The sequence below is a fragment of the Rissa tridactyla genome, chromosome 5 (genome assembly GCF_028500815.1).
Source record: "Rissa tridactyla isolate bRisTri1 chromosome 5, bRisTri1.patW.cur.20221130, whole genome shotgun sequence".
Classification (NCBI taxonomy): Eukaryota; Metazoa; Chordata; class Aves; order Charadriiformes; family Laridae; genus Rissa; species Rissa tridactyla.
The window spans coordinates 19,230,273-19,249,424 of NC_071470.1; positions in this window are offsets into that span (position 1 = coordinate 19,230,273).

Genomic DNA, 19,152 nt, shown 5'->3' on the forward strand with positions numbered 1-19,152 from the left:
TCACTGGAGTCTAGATTAGCCAATTGCTTCTTATTCTTACTAATTAATACTTAAGATGTATTAGCTTTGAGAACGCTGCAGAAATTGCAGCTAGCTTGCTGGTAGTAAGTATGCTCTCAGTTTCTAACTTTAGAGAGCTTTTGTTTCTTATCCAGGCAAATTGCTATAAATCTGTAGTCTAAATAAAAGGATCAGTTGTGTTTGTTTTTCTCTGCTCACTGATATAACCTGACTGCCATTAGGCCAAATGAAGAGATGTAAACAGGTGTAACACTCATTTGTCAGTTTCTTAATTTAATGGCACAGTCACATTCTTAGTACCTTTAGAAAACTTAGAAAAAATCACAGAATCATAGAATTGCCTAGGTTGGAAGGGACCTGTCAGATCATCAAGTCCAGCCATCAATGTAACTGACAAAAAACAACACTAAACCATATCGCTAAGTACTACATCTACCTGTCTTTTAAATACCTCCAGGGATGATAATTCCTCCACTTCCCTGGGCAGCCTGTTCCAATTCTTGATAAACCTTACAGTGTGAAAAATTTTTCCTAATATCTAATCTAAACTTACCCTGAGGCAACTTAAGGCCATTTCCTCTTGTCCTGTCACTTGCTACTTGGGAGAAGTAACAAGACCCCCACCTCTCTACAACCTCCTTTCAGGTAGTTGTAGAGAGCAATGAGGTCTCCCCTCAGCCTCCTTTTCTCCAGCGAACCGCAGTTTCCTCATCCACTCCTCATAAGATTTGTGCTCTAGACCCCTCACCAGCTTTATTGCCCTTCTCTGGACTTGCTCCAGATCCTCAGTGTCTCTTTTTGGGCCCTTCACTTGAGGGGCCCAAAACTGGACACAGTACTCGAGGTGGGGCCTCACCAGTGCCAAGTACAGGGGATGACCACTTCCCTACTCACCACACTGTTTCTGATACAGGCCAAGATGCTGTTGGCCTTCTTGGCCACCTGGGCACACTGATGGCTCATATTCAGCCACCAGTCGACCAACACCCCCAGGTCCTTTTGTGCCGGACAGCTTTCTAGATACTCTTCTCCATGCCTGTAGCGCTGCACGGGGTTGTTGTGACCCAAGAGCAGGAGCCGGTACTTGGCCTTGTTGAACCTCATACCATTGGCCTTGGCCCATTGATCCAGCCTGTCCACATCCCTCTGCAAAGCCTTCCTACCCTCAAGCAGGTTGACACTCCCACCTAACTTGGTGTCATCTGCAAACTTACTGAGGATGGACTCAATCCCCTCCTCCAGATCATTGATAAAGATATTAAATAAACTACAATGAAATAAATTTGTATATATATTTATATATATTTTGCACTGCTTCAAAGCCAGCTTGTCCAAACAAAATAATTAACTCCAAGAAATAATAACACATGGGACCAAATAAGGATAAGAGCAATTTATTGGTTTTGTTTTGTTTTTTAACAATACATGATTAACTAGCAATGAGGGAACTGTACATTGAGGATCAATGTCAGCAATGCAGCAAATATGCCGTTGGGTAGATACTTAGAAAAATGTTCACAAATGACCACAAAACACTCTTCCTTAACAAATGCTCCAAAGTCTTACTGACGTGGACCCATTCACACAGTCACATGCACTCCACCTGTGCCTCAGAACACGTGGGTTACAACTAGGCCCCATCTCTTGGCACTGCGCAGTACCCTACTTGCACACACCAGCGTTGGAGATGTGGGTGCTCTAGCTTTATGCATACCCATGCAGCCCACTCCCTGCAACTTGCTAGGTGACGACCCCCCTCCCAAGGAGGCCACCCCAGTCCCTAAAGATGTGGGTCCCTATGTACTGTGCCCCGTAACGTTAAACTAGGATCTGGTGCAGACTCCTCAGAGTATCCAATGGGGAGGCTGCTCTGTCCAGCCTGGGCAAAAGCCATTATGCCCCAGAGAGACTTCTGGCAGCACCGAACCATTTTAAGTGCATTTCTCTCTTCTCAGTTGTACAAATTTTCATGATTCTTTCATATCTCTTCTCAAGATGACTCATCTTTTTTGTTTGGTTGGTTTTCTCACCCAAAATTTTCATGGTCATTCCCTGATTATTGTTTAACCCAACAGATGTTCATCGTCTTTGTTGCTATCAGTGTGGTTTTTTGGTTAGTTAGTCATTGCTGGGGGCGGGGGGGGGAGGTTGGCAAGTATTTCAAGTACAGCTTTGAGTATTCCACTCATATACACTGCTTACATTCACATTCCTGTCTTATCAGATATTGTTACTCAGGCTGTTTTACCAAGGGGAAGCCATTAGGGTTCCTCCACAAAAGTGTAGTGCTTCTAATTTATATGCCACCACAACATTGAGGAGACTGAACTCAGGTTGTGTACAGATCCCATCTGTCTTAGTGAATTATTGAGGTTTGATGGCAAAGGACCCTCCAGATCTCTGCAGACATCTTAAATGACAGAATGACACTGTATATCCTGTATTCAAGCTGGACATCTATGCATGGGTTCTTCTTTTCTAGTTAACCATGTTCAAATTCTGTTCTTCCAGGCCCTCTAAATAATAACATTTGTTTGTGGCTTGCATCCACACAGCATGAGATGAGGTTTAGTGCATAGTTTTTTCCACAGGCTGATATCAAAAATGCACAACTAATTTTTAAGGTCATCTACCAGATGCGTTAGGAGCAGGGAAAATAACACATAGAAGCAGCTATGGCTTCAGCTGTTGAAAGGGTCGATACTTCGGAATTTGCTTTCTACAGTTGACTTCATGCAAAAGTGATTTTTTACATTTTTTTTTTCTTGGTAGTACACACATTCTATTTCTTCTCTGTGTTTTATGACTGCTATGATTATGAGTCTATGTAGCCTCAATTCCAGCTGTGTTTCATTTCTATTCAAGATATCTGGATTCATTTGCCCAGAGTAATGTGAAGTAAACATAATGAGGAGGTTTAGGTTATTCTCAAAGACTGGTCTGTGGAAGTGTGTGTGCATGTAAGATGTCTGACCGGAGTGTACTACTGTAACTTTCTGAGTTCGAATTTCTCTGGCTAGCAGAACAGTGGCTGTCATGCACCCTAACCTCCAACACAAGCCTAAGGCTTTCAACAGATATCTCTTATTTCAGCTGCCTAAACACTTTCTAAAATCTAGCCAAAGGGTGAAATTATATGATGTGGCTTGAGCTGAACTCATGCCCCAAATGTGTTGAAAGGAGATAGTTTGTATTCCTGTTCTTTCAACTGGCTCTGTTTGTCTTTCCCTACAGTAAGTCAATTCAGTTTTGCCAATCTGTCAGAGAACTCTTCTTTTTTGGTTTCTTTTGGTGGTTTGGGAATTTTTTGTGTTTGGGTTATGTTGGTTTTGTGGGTTTTTTTGTAGGTGTACGTGTATTTTTTCTGTGTGGTTTCTGTGGGGTTTTGGGGGTTGTTTGTTTATTTGTTTGGTGTTTGTTTTGGGTGGGTTGTTTGGGTTGGTTTGTTTGGTCTTTTTTGTGACTTAACTTACCTGGTACAATTGAAAGGGTCAAATGACTGCTAGTGGAAAGGGGAGGAGGGAGCACAGGACTGCTTTTCTGGCAAATAGGCTTAAAGCTGTAAGAGGTACAAACTTTACCCTATGTTCTCTGAGAAAAAGCCAGATTTGTATGTCCATACAGAACCCACAGCAATGAAGTCTCAATCCTGAACTGAGGACCCCATCTTCTGCTGTAGTACGACAGTGTTTTATATTACCGAGCACTAGAAAACCAGGGTATAAGTAAAGGAAAAATAATCCATCGTGGATTGTGCCCCTCAGCATCCCTTTGTACTTAAGTACTTTTGGATTCATCTTACAAAACTGCGCTTTTGCACAATACTTGCTATAATGTGCCTCTGGGCTTCACTGTAATAAATAATTACAACCATAATAACACAAACCAGACCCAGCAGCTTTCACTTTTTTACTTTAGAAATGAATCTGCCTATGAAGCAATTTTCTTCATTATACAGCACTTGAAAACATTTTGCCTGCTCTTACTCTGTCCTCATACTATATTATTTCAAGTTCATGTACAAATACTTTCTTTTTCTACATAAATGTTTCATTCTTGTTATTTGATTTTAGTGAACAAAGAACCAGGATCATTTTTATGTATGTGAGAACGTGAGATTTCAAGGACGGACTTTTGATCAGTAATTAAGCTGCAAAATGAAGTGGGGTGAATTCTTTCTTTTGGTGGGATTTGATATATTACTCAGTTTATTGTGATGCGTGTGGAAGTTTAAGAAGCATTGGCATTCTAATGCTGTTATGCGCTCAGTGAGGGATCAAGATATGATCAGTCGTGGTCACTGAGTTTAGTCATGGAAGGGAAGTGCACAGAAGGTGGAAGTGGTAATGTGCTACTTGGAAGAACATAAAGACTTTGCCTGAGCATGCAGAAATGAATTTAGGAAAGCCGAAACTTAGCTGGACTTGCAGCTCGGGAGCAATGTGATCAGTATTAAGAGTTTCTGCAACTAGTTCAGCAACAAAAGGAAGTGTAAGGAAAAGGAGGTGCTGCTGTTCAGCAGGGCAGGCGAGGTGGTTACCAGGGACAGGGAAAAGACCAAGGGGCTGAAAGCCCTCCCACTGCTTGATTTCCCTCTCCTCTCCCTCCATCCCCACCTCTCCCATCCTCCAGCCCTCACTAAACAAGTATGACCCCGGGTCTCTTGGGCCCCTTACACTCATAGTAGATGAGCAGAAGCTATTCCTCTACTGTGGAGGAAGGTAGGGAAAACCTTATCCTACTGTATATACACAAGTGCATGGGACTGGATGGTATGCTTCCAAAGGTGCTGAGGAAGATGGGTAATGATCTTAGTGGGCAATTTTTTATTATCTTTTATAAGAAAAGATTATACTTTTTATAAGCTTTTATAAAGGTCATGTTGATAGTCATGAGGAAGTTTGATGACTGTAAAAAGGCAGATGTCACACCTATGTTCAAGACGGGAAGGAGTATTCACGATGATACAGGCTGGTCAGCCTGACCTCAATGTCTGGGCAGATTATGAAGCAATTTACCTGGAAGCCATTTGCAACCACCTGAAGGACATGATTATTGGGACCAAGGACAAATTATGTCTGACCACACTGATAACTTTCTGTGATGAAATGAACGGCTAACTGGAGCAGGACATCACAGGAGATACTATATACCTTATCTTTAGTAAAGCTTAGTTCCTCATGGTATTCTATATCCAAGTTGGTTAGTTGTGCACTAGATAAATGGATAATAAGATGCATGGCTGGGTCATTTGGCCCAGAGGGTTGTAAGCAGCAATACAAAGCCAAAGTGTAGGCCCATTACAAGTGGTGGTCATCAAGAATAAATGTGAGGTCCATTACCATTCCTAATGACCTGGATGATGCACTCTCCGCAATTTCAGGTACAATACCAAACTGGAGGGAGCAGCTGATTTGTTAGAGGATAGGGCTGATACTAAGAGACCTCAATAGTTTGGAGAAATGTATGAACAGGACCCTCATCAAGTTCGGTAAAGATAAATGCAGATGTGAAGTCCAGCATCTGGGATGTGCTAACCCTCTGCAATAGCACAGTCTAGCACAGGCTAGAGCTGATGATACTTATGAACAACAAAATGGAGTAGGTCAGCATTATGCCCTTACAGCAAAGGAGCCAATACAAAGGGGACTATATAAGGAAGAGTGGAGCTCACAGATTAAGGAAAGTAAGTCTTTGTTTCTCTTCACTCCTTGTGAGAGCACAACTTAAATACCATGTCAGGTTTTGGGTTCCTCAGTATGAGAAAGACATTGACATACTGTATGTCCAGTGGAGGACTTCCCAGCCACTTTGGGATCTGGAATGTATAACACACAAGAAGCATCTGAGAAAAGTGGGTTTGTTCAGCCTTAAGCGAAGACAAAGGGGGATCTTGCTGTTATCTTTAACTACCTAATGCGAGAGTATGTAGAAGACAGAGTAAGATTATTATTGAAGGTGAACAGTCATTGGACAAGAGGCAATGAATGGAATGTGGAAAACTCTGATTAGTTATAAAGAAAAGTCTTTTCATAACAAGATTCTTTAAATGTTGGAACAGGTTGCCGAGAGAGCTTGTGGAATCTCCATCCTTTGTACATATGCAAAACTTGACCTGACAAGTCCCTAAGTAATCTCATCTAATTGGCTTAACATTAAGCACAGAATTGGACCAGGTGACTTCCAGAAGTCCAACCTGAGCTACATAGAATCATAGTTCTATGTAAGGCAGCTCTGAAGCTCCATTTGGATAAATTTTAAGAAAATGCTTTGGTTGCATAATCAGCAGGTATGTTCCCATAAATCATGGAAACCAATGAACTTGAATGGGTTTACACTGATGTCTGTACAACTCGTGTTTACTAATTTGCTCTCACTTGCGACAGGTCTGTTTTATGATTCTGTGCTAAATGTATTTTTGAAGAGGGCATTACCCACTTCATGTGCTTAAGACGAGTTTAAATTCTCGAAATCCTATCAAGCTTTGGAAATTTCTTAATTGTTTTAATTTGTGCCCCTTTTAAGTTAAGTTCAACATTTATGATCCCCTCACACGTAAATTCAGCGCAGCAATACTATTTCTAGCTCTTGCCCTGTTGTTTTGAGTAGCTTTTTTAATCTCTTCAGGTTTATGCTCCACAACTTAAGGGTCAGAAGGTGCTGCTATAAGCCATCTGCCAACAAGTTCCCATGGAGCTCAAACACCTGAAGCGGTCCCATCTTGGATTTGTTCAAGTCTTAAGTTCTCACCTGCTTGGTACCACTATTCTATTACAACCTCATAATAAGAGAAAAACAATTTCTCTTCTTGATCCTTGAGATATGATTGTGACCACATCTTCCCATTCTCATCAAAGAACTGTAAACATAAAGCTGTATGATTTATGGGGGTAGAAGGAGGGAAGTAAACCTCTATGAATAGGAAGAGAACGCAGCTTCTGGTCTGTTCGATATTCATTGATCTTCCAGAAAATTCCATTTGTAATTAGGGCACTTCATTCTTGTCTTTCCAAGTAAGCAAGGTGCTGTAGCCTAATAAAAACCTCAAAAAATAAAAGCTGTGAGGAATAGATTTGAGGCACGTTGGAGAAGCATTGGTAGGTATACCATAGAGATACGCTATTCCTAGTCCTCGCTGAATCCAACAGAACAGTGTTTGGACAGTCAACATCACCTCTGTAATCTTTCATGAGCAGGGAAATGATCTCTAGCTGCAGCTCAGAGGCCATTCTGAGTTGTTCTAACTCCATAACAAACTCAAATGGTGTGGAGTGAGTGGCACTGAATGTTCTTACGCTAGCTTTATATTTTTGGGAATTTCTCACTTTGCAGCCTTTCCCTGAGCCCCCTGCAGTGTTGATCGTGCCCTGTTCTGATCTGGAGAAATAGTAGTACGAAGTGCATTTGTTTTAAGAAAGGTGATAAATTGTCACTTGTTGCGTAGGCTGATCTGAGCAAGAGTATATTCACTTCTAATTGTATTATATAATTCCCTGGCAACTCTGCAGCCTTTCATATTTAATTTTCTGTGTAGTTTACTGAGATTTAAAAAAAAATGTTGTTGAAGAACTGCATTTTAATTATGTCTCATATGCCCTAATTTTTAATTATGAAGTCCTTCGGCATATCTTGTTACATAATTGATCGCATTTCTCAAACTCTTGGAATATCCTGAACACTACTGTGCTGCCTGAATTTAGGACAATATCTAATATCTGCTTTACAGAATACAATAAGGGGCTTGTTAGCATTACTTCTAAACAGCAGGTTTGCTATGCTTGACAAGTGATATATTCTCTCAAACCTCTTTTATTAAACACAGTTTGACTGGAGCAACATAAAACCAAAATCCTAGAGCCTCTCCTCAAAGAATATAATGTTTTATGTATCATGATGGGAATAAATTAGTTTTCCTTAGAACTAGAAAAAGATCATAAAGATCCAGTGACACTAATTCAGGTAAAATCAATCTAAAATGAGAATAAAGTAGTTACATACTACATTAGAAAGGATAAGGCTTAGTAATTTCTAAGATGGTAGTTCACTGTATTCCTCTTAATGTTTTTATCTCTTGCGCTCCTATTAGGGAGTTTTAGGGAGGCATATAGCAGGGCCTGCATCCAAAATTTGGACAAAAACCATTCTAATGCAGATGGAACCGTATTTCTAATTATTCAGTCTTGCCAAGTGGTCTATAAAAGATCAGCTCCAGTCATAGGTTTCATGACAAGTGGGAAAATAAATTGTTCAAGATAAGATGCAAATTAGGGACAAAGTTCAGCTGACTACCAGAATATACAATTATATTTTGATATGTCACAGAGTAAGACAGTCTTACTTGATTTAAATTTTGTAAACTTAAAATGTTTGGCTGGAAAAATGGTAGGGGAGGGGTGTATAAAAACTGTTAATATTTGAGAAATTTAATTTGACCTTGAAAAATAAAACCAGAGCAGGTTAGGAAAACACCTTTCTTGAATTTAATTTTAAATTATGATAGTGTACTGATGAATTTGTGATTGCGTTTGTTGTACGGATGAGCTGGAGGGTCCATAAATGCACCACTGATGGTCTGAGGGACAAAGACTCTAACATATGAGCTGCTGCAGAATACAAAACATACTGCATAATATGCTGATAACGAGCAAAAAAACCATCAATAATGATGAAAAAAAAAAACCCACCAAGCAAACAGTAAGACTCCTTCAAAAGCAGTTCCAGCACAAGAAGATTTGAAAGCTTGAATATAGTGTGTAAGCAAAGAATATGATTAAGGGTGCATGGCTGCCACTTTGCAACACTTCAAGGGCTGTGCAGCGTAATTGGTACTGAAAGTCGACATTCCTGGAGCAGCTCACCATTATAGTTGTTAGGAACCTGATTTTGATCTACCATTCCTTGGCTATGCATTTGTATGTATACCTGCTTACTGCACATTTGATGCTGTAAAGAGATAATTACATATGCAATCTGTGTCTGCGTGCATGTAAATCTCCGATCACAATGGTGATTAATGAATGTAAAGTCAGCTTTTTTCAAAGCTCCTGATCCACTGTGACACGGCATCTGTGAATGCCAGACTAATGGTAAGCATGTACGTAGCATGGATTTCGGTGCTCGATGTTAGAGAATACTGGCCAAGCAATAGATGAGCAGATAGAGAGCAGTTATACTATGCTGTTTGGTGTAGCTTATTCCAACTAAAGTTAAGCTTGCCCTTAAGCGCGTGATTCTCCCTTTAGTTTAAGGCTTGGTTGTGTTATGCTTTCCTGCTCCCTGGCACAACATTTGATGGAAATGCAGTGTTTTTATCTCAAACAATACAGACACCCGAGAGCTGGCCCTGAGCAAGTTGGACTGCTTACACAAAGCAGTGCGGTGATGTACAGAGGTGCTGGTGAGAGTCTTGACAGCATTGTAGCGCTTTCATCAGTCATAGCTTTGCCTTTAGTCCTGTCTGCACAGCAGCACTACTTTGCTTATTTGTATCTCAGCTCGGAACAGCATTGTACAGTTTGGATGCGAAGGATTTCTCCTCATTTCAGCTAAAGGATTCTTAACACCAAACAACGTGATCTTATTGTGAGTTTGCAAGAAACAAAGCAGGAAGGAGAGGCAGAAGCAGAAGGCTGGTTTTCTACAAAAGGCAAGGAGATGACCAAGGTATTATGATGGCTGGAAAACTGCATATGACTCCATCTGTAATTCGGAGGCTTTCTTGAAATCTTAGAGTTACTTTCAAAGTCTGGAATATCAGTATCAGCCGTATATTCAGCTGGAAACACATCAGACCTGCTGCAAATGTGTTTCATATCTGATTTATATGTATTCAGCAAGTACAGCCTCTCCTGAGCGTGAGGCTTAAGGTGTAGTACACTTCACTCCAGTGTTACCTAGAGATCCTAGACATACCAAGGTATCTGTGGACACAGTGCAGTCAGTCTCTGCATCAACTTTCAGGCTGGTGCATTTACATTAGTTTATCCTATGTGATTCTTCTATCTGCAGGGTGTCTTGGGTAGCAATAGATCGTGCCCAAAGCAGTATGACATAAATTAGATTAAAATGTTTAATGATACGTCTTAGAACAGTAGGATTTGCAGGACTGGGTAACCACAAATCTAGTTTTGAAAACTAGACATGTACCAATGTAGCTGTGTCACTGAGGGTCTCTGAGGATTTGATCCTAGTAGTGTAAGCAATTTAATAGATTTTATTATGGTGTCTATAAGTGAATATACATATTCACACATCTTTAGAGGAACATGACATAAATGTGTTTTTAAACAATCGTTTAAACATCTATGATTCCAAGTTATGTCACTCAGCTCTGTGGAAGCACAGCCAAGCTAGTACTGCATATTGAAAAAATAACTGGAAAGTATTAGTATCACAGTATGACTCAGGTTGGAAGGGACCTCAGGAGAGCCGTAGTCCAACCTCCTGCTCAGATCAGAGTCAGCTATGAGGTCAGACAAAGTTGGTCAGGGTTTAATCCAGTTGGTTCTTGTAAAAGCCCAAGGACAGAGACTGCGGAGCCTCTCTGGGTAGCCTGTTCCGGTGCTTGACTATCCTCATGGGGAAAAAAGTTTTTCCTTACATCCAGTCTGAACCTCTTGCATTTCAACTTATGCCTGTTGTCTCTCATCCTCTTTCACTGCACCTCTGAACAACCTGGCTCTGTTTTCTTGGTGACATTCTCATCACTTGGGGGCTGCTGTTAGGTTGCCCCAAAGCTCCGTTTCTCCCTGCCTTCCAGATAGGGAAAGAGACATTAATTACCACCCTCTGAGTTCTATCAGATTTGACAGATTTGAGGGGTTTTTAATCCAGTTAGATTTTTTTAAATTTATTTTTATTCATCCATCCATCCAGACTATAATGTTCTAACTGGGATATAAGAATAATGCAGGAGAAAGTGGTGAAAGCCCTAATTAAAATAAAGGTACCTGGTCTAACCTCATCCATAAATCTATTTGTTTTATCACAGGAGGCAAACAGGTTTCTCAAGAACCGTTTACACTTGGTTGATATTAGCTCTTCCCAAGCACTTTGTCCTTCATATGCCCAGAATTGTGTTTCAGGAAGACTTGCTCCTTGAATTTTCCCAAGCACCAAAGTGAAGCTGATTTGCCTATAGTTCTCCGAAATTGAAATATTGTCCTTTTTGAAGATGACTGCAATATTTGAAAAGTCATGGAGAACAGGCGAGTTGCCTGAGGACTGGAGGAAAGCCGGCATCACTCCAGTCTTCAAAAAGGGCAAGAAGGAGGACCCAGGAAACTACAGGACGGTCAGACTCACCTCCATCCCTGAAAAGGTGGTGGAACAGCTCATCCTGGATGTCATCTCTAGGCATGTACAGGAAAAGCACATTATTGGGAGTGGTCAGCATGGATTCACCAAGGGGAAATCATGCTTGACCAATCAGATAGCCTTCTCTGATGACAAGAATGACTAGGTAGATGAGAGAAGAGCAGCGGACATTGTCTATCTCAACTTCAGCAAGGCTTTTGACACTGTCTCCCATAACACCCTCATAGGTAAGCTTAGGAAGAGTGGGTTAGATGAATGGACAGTGAGGTGGATTGAGAAATGGCTGAATGGCAGAGCTCAGAGCTTAGTTGGAGGCCTGGAACTAGTGGCCTTCCCCGGTGGTCAGTACTGGGTCCAGTTTTGTTCAACATATTAATCCATGTCCTGGATGAGGAGATAGAGTGTACTCTCAGCAAATTTGCTGATGACGCAAAACTGGGAGGAGTGGCTAACATACCAGAAGCCTGTCCCACCATTCAGCGAGATCTGGACAGGCTAGAAAGTAGGGCAGAGAGGAACCTAATGAAGTTCAACAAGGGCAAGTGTAGGGTCCTGCACCTAGGGAGGTGTAATCCCATGCACCAATACAGGTTAGGTGTTGACCGGGTTGACCTACCTCTCCTTCTTCAACTTCTTGTATACTGCCCTTTTTTTCCATTGGAGTTCTACCATGAATTCCCTGTTCAGTCAGGCTGGCCTCCTGAGACAACTGCTTGTTTTCCTGGGAACAAGGACGGACCATTCTTGTGTTTCGATGATGTCCTTCCCAGCCTTCTTGAGCTTTGCCCTTCGGAGCTGCCTCTTCCCATGCGATCCTACCTGCCAGTTCCCTGAATGAGCTGAAAGCTGCACCCCTGAAGTACAGGATATAGAATCTGCTTCTTACCTCTCTCATTCTCCTCTGGATCTTGAACTCTGATAGGTCATGGTCATTCCAAAGTTACCATTGATTATCATATCCCCAACCAGGTCTTCCTTGTTTGTGAACAGCTGATCCAGCTGTACATAACCCCTGGTTGGTAGCAGTACCTGTATCAAGAAGTTGTCCCTTACACCCTCCAGAAATCTTTCCTGCCTTGGTGATCTTCCAGAAGATGCCTAAGAGTTCACCCATGAGAAATGGGGTTTGTGATACAGAATTCCTTATTTCAAAAGAGCTTCATCCATTTCCTCACCCTGATCAGGTGAACTGTAACAAACTCCCACTGCTCTGTCTCCCTTGCTGGACTCTCCTTTGATCGTAAGCTGTAAACTCTTAGCCAAAATGTTGTCTGTCCCATAGAAGGACTCACATACTTCTGAGCTCCATCACCTCCCTCTTTCTTCCCTCATCCTCGTCTTGACCTGTCTTCCCTGAAGAGCTTTTATCCACCCATTGCAATAACCTACTTGTCTGAGTTGTCCCTCCACAGCTCAGTAATTTGAATGATGTCATAGTTCCGTAACCTCATGCAGAGCTACAGTCCCTGCTCTTTGTTTCCCAGGCTGCGTGCATTTCTTCACATATGACACATTTGCGGTGGCCCCTCTTTCATCCTCTTTGATTATTCTGGAGGTCTGTCCTGTACCTGCCACCTTGCACCCTTTGCTGCCCACCCCTGCCCGCCACTTCCTTCCTTGACTGTGGGTTGTAATTTCCGTCCACAGCCATTCCTAGGTTAGAACTCTGCTCATCAGGTTGGCCAGTCTGCTGGCAAAGCTGCTCTTGCCAGCTTTGTCTTCAGTCCTCAAAAAGAGGGTCCTGTAGTCTAAAAGCAAAATCACTGTTGAAGACATCAGCTACATCAGCCCCTAATCAATTTCCTAAAATAATTGAGACTGTGTACTGTAGTTTGCAAATTTGTCTGATGAACCAGCTACTGAATAAAAGCTGTGGTAATATCATCATCCAAACCAGAAAGAACACTAGGGATAATGGATTTCTCACCTATCTCAATAGGTTATGCGCTGATTTATTGCAGCTGAGGATTTGTCCAACAAATCTCCATGCCACTCCTGATAGGTTAAAAATATATGCTTTAAAAAATCTCCAAATAGCATGTTTATATGCGTTTTTGGATGCAATTGGTATTGGAAGGTATTATAATTTCTCAGGGCAGGTTTTAAATCTCACTGCACTTTCTCTTTGACCGAAATTGCTGCTGCTGTTGGGTCACTATATTTCTTTCATGTGGTTTGGGGAGGGGAGCAAGAGGAGACTTGAGATACTGCTGTCATGTACGTCCAACCCTTGCTGTGTTAATCCAACACTGACTGCTGCTTTTTCTCCCCAGGAAGTACTTTTTAAAGTCTTTAAGTGCTATTGAGAGCAAGAGGGTAAATGTTCTGTAATGACTTTAAGGTCAGCAAGCAGAAGCAGAAGTTTCTGGAAAAGTTTGAGGGGGAAAAAAACCAACAAAAATCTGTCAAAGGAGTTTTGTTTTCCTTTGTCTATTGGACAAAGGATATTTTGCCAATGTAATGGGGTACCAATGGTATATATCAATAAACAATAAAATAAAACACACCCATAGTTTACAATTGCAATAAAATCATGCATTCAACAGACCTTTGGGGGCTCTGAAATCATCACAATGTAGTTTTAAGAGACTTCTTTTTGAAGAAGAAAGGTTTGAGAGATTTTACATTTTTAGCATTCCAACAAAGGCTATATTAGAGTGCACTAGAATCTAGTATGTCTAGCAAGGAAGAGAATTTACTGGAAAAAAAATTAAAAATACAAAGAAGGCTGGCTGTTTTTTCCCCCTTCCTTGTAATTTGAGTATACTGGGACAAGATTTGCTCAGATTGGTCCCTGTGCATGTTCGTTCTGGTTACATGGGTAAATTGAAAGCAGAATTTGGGTAGTAATTCTTCAGCGTGTATATTCTGCTGTAGTGATCCAAAGGCAAAATTTTATTTCTATGACTGAGAGGCGGTGCAGATTTCTCCAGCACAGGGCGTGAAAACTCCCATAACTTCTCACTTCTTAAATTAACGGCCTTTTCCTTCTAAAAGATTTTGGTAAGGATTTGATCGATTCACAAATGAGTAGAAGGTAGATTCAAAGGTCTTTTAGGCATACCTGATGCCTTTTCCTTTCCATAGTTGTAGCGTGAAACCAAAGGACAGAAGCTGCAAGAGCCTGCACAGACCGCTATGACTCTGCTGCTCAGAGACAGAGGTCTGTTGAGGCTGGACATTTGTTCCTAGCTCTTTCTACAGTAAATCGGTGCTCTCACAGAGGTGGTAATACATCTTTGGAGTTAGAGTACACCTCCTCCATGTCCAGCTGTACGCTTTAAGTTGTGCAGGTTTTAAGAGTTAAAATAGGTTCTTCTGTCTAATCTTCTGCAGAGTGTACCACAGGCCAGAGCCCTGGGCCACGCATCGCAAACAAACCTTTTCTCAAGCTGTACGAAGGTGCAGCAACTAGTGCTGAAGTATTTGAGTAAGGTACAAGTCACGTATCAGATAACTTGGTTAACGTCTCTGTGCAGTGTTGCTTTGTGTACAGGAGCAATATCCTTTGAGGGAGAAGGGATTCTGCTCATTTCCATGCTGAAAAAAATACCAGAACTTGTCTCTGAAGAGACATTGCGGATTTGACATTTGATGACATTACTGGTGATAGTACAAGAAACTTCAAATACTGAGAGAGCTGAAGAACCTAGTTAGGGGGGAAAAAAGCTTTTTTCTTTTCATCCTTAAGGTAAATAAACTTTAGTAGTAGTTTTTGTGTAGCACTGGTGGCAACTATGTTTTGGAAAAACAGTAAAGAACAGGAATAAGGTCGTATTTCTCTCCTTTTGAAAGCTAAGTATTAATTCACTTTGGTCACTTAAATAACTGCATTTCTTTCTTTACAGCCTTCCAGTTATACACACATTTAAGCCTAATCAAATTGTCCAGTTTCTCAACTTTGACCAGAATGCACTTTGCTTAAGGCTTATATGAGTTTGTGTAAACGCTAAGTTTTTATTTATTTATGTTAAGGTTAAACAGCATGCGCTCTCCGGGTCTGCAACTTGTGCTGCTCCATGGGGCGCAGGGAGCAGTTTGGTTTGTAAGCCACATCTGGAGTTTGATGAGGTCGCAGTGCTATTGCTGCCAAAGGATTATTTTTACATAGATGAGGAACTCCTCCAGTATTCTGAATAATCCATAAAAGAATATTTGTGTAAAAGAAGCTACCCTATCTTGTGTTTCCCGGTCATGTTACCACGTGATTTTTAGAAACTGCTGCATGACTTAGTTCTTAAAACTAAAATACTACTAACTTGTTTTCACTGAAATATTTCTCTTACGCATACTAGCTTCATGAGCATCAATCTAGTTTTTAAATTTAATTTTAAGGAAAAATACTATGAAATGAAATTATTAGTACATTGCAGAATAACCTGCAATGATCCTAATGACTCCAAACTGAAGTCCTTTCTTAATACGTAATTGCTTTCTCCAATGGAATGGGAAGGTGAAGAAATAAGACTGTTTTAAATGGCTTTGGAAAAAAAAAATTACTATATCTTTTCATTGTTATCAGAAGATATAGCAGAAGTTCTACACTGACTTTTAGCATCACTAATGCTAAAAGTTGTAGCTAGAAGATTAGGAAAACCAGATGTCTCCAGATACTCCAAAGACCAGAAACTTGCATATTACTGTGTTCTTAAAGTATTTTCTACTATCTTCTGTTTTGTACGTGTGTTCAAGAAGTGTAAAGTTTGAAACAACACAAACCCTTGGAAACTTGTAAGCAAATGCTTGTGGTTTGTTTTGCCACACATTTTTGTCTATATGAATGTCCACGATCAGGAGTGCACAGCAAGATAAATGCCTGCCACTGATTTCAGCAGGGGTTAAATACATGACTATCTTTGAAAAACCATGTAATGGGCTGTTCACATGTCCAAATAAACCCAGTAACAGTCTGTTCTAGTCCTTAAAACCTACATAATTCTGTGAGTCTAGCTATGGGTTTCCTGAGGCACGGAGTTTTGGAGTTCAATTGGTAAGTTTATTAAAATTTGGAGAAAAGAAAATCTAACTCTTTTTTTCACCCACTTAAAGTTTTCTCAGCAGAAGACTTGCAGCTGAGAATTTCCAAGGAGTAATTGTGGTTTCGCATAGATTATTTTTCATCACTCTCTCAGGAAAACAGTATCAAAAGCATTGAGTATCCATAAGAACGTCCTGAAGCAGAGCTTCTCACCATGTTGGTTAACAAAACAGTGGTGTTGAGGGCTGGGGGTTTTCGTGGGTCTTTCTGGGTGTTTGTGTGTGTGTTTGGCTTGGTTTGGGGGTTTTTTAGAATGAGAGATAACTTTCAACTCAGTATTCTGCTTCCAGAATACAGACACACGTTGTTAGTGTGTCTGTTTAGGTAAGAGAGCAGGAGACACAAATAGGTATGTCTTTTACTTATGTTATTCTTAACAAGTTAGTCATAAAAAGTATCAATCTAGAAATTTTCTGGGTTTTATTTTATTCTTTATGTGAGGCAGATTCATGGGGTGCATCCCAAAAATCGATCTCTGAAAATAAGTTGAGTGCTTTGTTGCACTGTGAGAAAACACACCATCTTCCATGTATGTTGCACCTATTGCTTGATAACTTCATATGATGCTTCATAGCCCATTTGTTAAGCAAAAATGATAGTTTTCCCCACTTCTCTTCATGCCATTAGTGACTTTATATGGACCGTTATCAAACCCTTGAGTTCACTTCTCTGGGCTGAAGACTCCTTTCTTATTCATTCTATAGCTCTGATCGCCCTAGTCTGCATCTCTTCTAATACTTATATCCTTTTTAATATGGAGGGGTGGAGGTCAGAACTGTGCAAAATATTCATGATGCACCTGCATCTTGATTTAAGTAGCAGAATCTGTTCTGTTTGATAATCCTTCCTTAATTCTAAGCCTTCATTCTGTGTTTTTTTGAGTGCCACTGAACAGTAAACTTCTTGAAGCTTCGGCTCCCATCGCTGTGTAAGAAAAGACAAGATGTATTATTTCTGAGTGTTGCTAAATTTATTTCAGCTGCAGTCATTCAATACAGAAAAATTATTCTGTAACTCTCAGACATGACCTTCTCAGTCTATGACTAACCAAACTCTCACCTTCCTTTATTTCTTTCTGAACGCGTATTTTCACTAGCCGAGTTTTCTTTGGAACTGAAAAATGGTATTTAACTTTCATATTAATACTTAATAATGTATCTAGCCGATACATTATAGCACCTCATGGGAGTTATAGTTTGAAGGCCTTGTTCTGCAGGAGGCGCTTTTACACCATTTCCCTTCATCAATTCTACGCTCTCCTAAATGAGCATGTCACACTAGCTGTATCATTAATTAGCTGTTATCATTGTACAGATGACACATAAACATAATCAGAATATTCAACAGAGGCATCCAAACTGATTGGAAACAAGCTTAACTTACCAGGGCTGGGCAAAAGAGGATTCCTTCTTACTTGTATATACGAAACAGTGTTAACTGCACTTGAGAGGGACCTTGGGCATTTGTACATTTTCCTTTCATCTCTACATAAGGCACAGATTAGAGCAAGAAGAAATGCAGTGCTTGTTATTATAGGGTTGTACCCAGCATGCGGTTAGTTCTTTATCACACACAGCAGCTTTTCAATCCTCTCTGGAATTCAGGATATTTTTTTTATCAGCATAGCACCAGTTATTCTAAATTCAAGGCATACTTCTTGTTCTACCACCTATAAGGACTCTTTTAATATTCAAACTCATATTTAGAGGTATGTGTGAGGTAGTCTTCCGTGATTTCATGCTCCTAAAGATAAGGGTGGCAACATGACACCTCCCAGATGCTCAGAGGTCAGACAGAAAAAGAATATGAAATTCACCTATTGTTCCAGGGCTCTTTCCTAGTTCAGAACAAGGTGGGCAAAAGCTAAGTAGGTGCCAAGCTGATTCCAGGAACTGGCAGTAAAAGGAGACCAACTAAGATTAAAAAATGCTCTGGCTTTTGTTCTAGCAACTTACGTGAGACAGGAGGCTGCAGACAGACTGAAGCAAGTTTGGTAGTTGCTGTTTTCTAACTCTGTGATCACCATACCCTGCCCCACGAAATGATAGCCACTAATTTATGTATTTTGTTCTATCTTACTAAATCTTAGAATAGATATAGGGCTTCATGCTGAAAGTCCCCAGGTTCCAGTATTCTGTCTCTCTGACACTGACAAGAACTAGAATCACAGAATCACAGAATGGTTTGGGTTGGAAGGGACCTTAAAGATCATCTAGTTCCAACCCCCCTGCCATGGGCAGAGACACCTCCCACTAGACCAGGCTGCTCAAAGCCCCATCCAGCCTGGCCTTGAGCACCTCCAGGGATGGGGCATCCACAGCTTCTCTGGGCAACCTGTTCCAGTGCCTCACCACCCTCACAGTAAAGAATTTCTTCCTAATATCTAATCTAAATCTCCCCTCTTTCAGTTTCAGACGCAGACAACTTTCTGGAATCTTGAAGAGTATCTTAAAATCTGCTTCAAAATCCAGAGGTGAGAGGGGTGTGTGTGTGTATACATACACCATACATACATGTACATACACTTAACTGGTATTAGGTCTCCATCTGTAACTATTTTCTTTTAAATCCTCCTCTCTCTTTTTTGCTTATGAAATTTTCAGCCTCTTCTGTTTTGATCAGACCTAAATAATAAATCATTACAGTGTGTGCAGCAGTTTGTGGATCTTTTTAGACCAACGGGATCCCTTTCATCTCACTCTGATTTTTTTCACTTCTACTTGTCTTATCAAATATTTATTCAACTAACTTAGAGTGGACCACTGCCACCATAATCT